General features: G+C 44.9%; 1 pseudogene; it reads right to left on the reverse strand.

The window, feature by feature from the left end:
- Positions 1-1,096: 1,096 nt before the first annotated feature.
- LOC147443804 (protein disulfide-isomerase pseudogene) lies at positions 1,097-2,710 on the reverse strand (annotated as a pseudogene).
- Between the last annotated feature and the right edge of the window lie 383 nt (positions 2,711-3,093).

The raw sequence follows: 3,093 nt of genomic DNA on the forward strand, positions 1-3,093 counted from the left end.
ATTAAAATTTGGTTGTATCCACTAAAACCATCCAAGAAACTGTAAAGCTCATGTCCCACTACTGCATCCAATAATGTATCACAAAAAGGTAAAAGAAATGGATCAGTTACTGTAGCAGCATTAATTTTCCTGTAATCTACACAGACCGTGATCTTGCCATTCTTCTTTAGAACAATAACAATTGGCGACAATCAAGTAACCTCATCCAGTGGGTAAATGAAACCCACAACCAACAGTTTGTCAATTTCCTCTTTAACCTGTTTGGCATAATTAGGATTCATCTTGTATCATTGTTGTACAATTGGAAGTGCATCTGCTTTCAAGTTAATTTTATGTTGGCAAAAGCTAGCATCTACTCCCTTCATATTAGTATATTTCCATGCAAAAACATCTTTGAATTCCAACAACAACTGCTTCAGTTTTTGCTTAAACTACTCATCTAGTTTTGCTGAAACCTTTACTATTTGTGGTTCCACCCGAGTGATCAAGTTCAGTTACTACAATTCATCCTGAGTGACTCTTGCAACCCTTTCCATTTGATGTTCAAATACTCTTTCTGCCTGCATTACTACTTCAATGGCTTCCAATCCATCTTTGCTTTGGTTTGCAAATTCTTCAATAACTCATTACCCATTTTGGTAGCTGACTGCTTACCCTGAGCAATAAGTGCTTCCTGAGTCAATCCTGATGCTGTAAAACATACTTAGTGGCTATCTTTTGCACATCCACTTCAAAGATAGGTACCACTAATGAATTGGTTCTAAGAAATTCTTCCTCAACATCCTCTCCAATTTCTTCTACCATGTTCAGTCCTTCTGCATGCAATGCCCTAAAACCTGGTGGGATTACCTTTCTGTATTTTCTAAGTGTGTTGAAGACTATCCTTCTAGCAATGCCACCGCACATGCACTTGTTTTTTCTCCTGGTAGAATCCACACCAAAAAAGGTCCCAAAAGAGTCACATCCTCAACAATCGGCATGGTCTACAATAGACTTAAACTAGGTGTTTTTGTGAGAATATACTCGAGTTCAATTCAAAGCCAAAATTCATTGGGACTTTCTCAAATAAGAAAAAGAAGGTGAAGAAATTCTAAAACAAGAGAAGCTTGCATGGCCCATTGAATACTAGAGGGATCCTTTGCAAGCTCAAAATACTCATACAAAAGAATGTAGGCCTATCTCTCTTCTTCTCCAAGGCATGTTTTAGCATTGCCAAAAACCCAAAAACACGAGAGTCCTACAACTCATCTTTGAGTTGGTCCTCCTCTACTTCCAATTGCTCAGTAGTAGTGGTGGCAGTGCTTTGCTCATTACCAGCATCCCTGTGACTGTTAATGAAATCAATGATGCCATCCTTGGTGAGATCACCGTCGAATGCAATCACCTTCCCTAAAGCAGTATGCAGGTAGATAGTTGGATAACGTTGCACCTCAAACAGATCGCGTTGGATGTCATTGGCAGTCGCGTCCATTTTTGCAATGACAACATCAGGATCAGATTGTAGCATAAAAGCTATCTCTTCTAAAATTGGGGCTAGTTTCTTGCAATGCCCACACCAAGGGGCATAGAATTCCAACAGGACATTCTTTTCAGATCTCAAAACCAGAGAGTCTAGAGTATCAACAACCACGACCTTGACAGGTTCGTGGTTCTCTTTGGACACTGCCTCTGAAATCAAGAACTCTGGAACCTTGCCATTGAGATAGTCTTGCAGCCATGCCGCCATGTTTGAAGCGTCTACCTTCTCCAGCATATATTTCTTGTCATCGCCTCCTGCAATAGCGATGGATGGCAGATTCTCCTCCTTAGCTCCAAAGAAATCCATGGCTTTCTGTCCACTCTCGTTGTCGGCCATGAGAAACCACAGCCCATTGCCCCTGTACTCCTTTGCAAGCTCCCCATACAGAGTTTTCACGTCTTCTACCCCTTCATTCTTCGCATCCACAAACAAGAAGACCTTGCCATCATTCACGAAATCTTCGAATAATTTGGACAGGTACTCTGAATGAGCAGAGTTGAACAAGACCACATAAGGAATGCTCGCTCTGTCAAGGAATATCTTCAAAGCATCGACGTCAAACTGATCAAAGTCATGAAAGCCCTCATCGAAGTTCTTCAAGACGCGGACGATAGGCCCGCTGATAGTATTCTGCTCAGAGGGATTCTTGGGCAAAAAATTGGCATCCAAAGTGTACTTAAATTCATAACTGAACCGCAGCTCGTTGGCAATTGAGATGAACTTCTCAAGCTCCTCAGAATCAGAAGAGGGAAAGACGCCTACGACGACAAGTTCAGAGTCATCCAGGAGCTTAGCCCCTTCCTCAACAGAGGTTATCTGTGCAGAAGGGGCCCCAGCTTGCTTCTTGAGGTAAGAGGCAATACTTTCTGCATCAGTGCGAGGGCCCTTGTAGTCGCGCTCGGAGCCATTCCGGATGATCTTCAAGGTGGGGATGACACCGACATGGTGCTCAATGGCAAGGGCCTGATTGGCGGCATTGGTGGCATCAACTTTGGCGAGGACGATGGCGGGATGGTGGTCCTGGAGGAGGGCGGCAGCTTTGTCATAGGTGGGGGCAAGTTGTTGGCAGTGGATACACGAGGGGGCAAAGAACTCCACCACCAAGAAATCGTGCTGCGTTATGGCGTTTGAGAAGTTGGAGGCATCCAGGACTAAAACATGGCCGCTGCCGCGCCGGTACTGTCGGGGTTTTCAACGTCGCTAGTGCCTTCATCAACGTCTGCGGCCTGGCAGGCTGCTCCCAAACACAGCACAATCAAAAGCACACTCCACCGAGACATTTTCATCTTCATTGCTTCTGACAAGTTCTGCGTACGTTCATGCTGCTCGCTGCCCGCTGCTTTTGATGAAGTATCTCTCGGCGAGCCGACCAGCAACGTCACAAGAAGATTTAGAAATTTTCTCATGTAGGAAAATGGAGTCTTTCTCAGTGTTTTTCATACAATGCATAACATCATGAGCTTCTGCTGGAGAGGCACCGCATACCTAGCTAGGTACAATTAGGGGCAGGGGACCGTCGGCGTTGTGGGCAAGGTACGATTGGGGGCAGGGGACCCCCGGCCCCCCCACCGGGC

This window comes from Adiantum capillus-veneris, chromosome 13 (assembly GCF_014529385.1).
Source record: "Adiantum capillus-veneris isolate H3 chromosome 13, ASM1452938v2, whole genome shotgun sequence".
NCBI lineage: Eukaryota > Viridiplantae > Streptophyta > Polypodiopsida > Polypodiales > Pteridaceae > Adiantum > Adiantum capillus-veneris.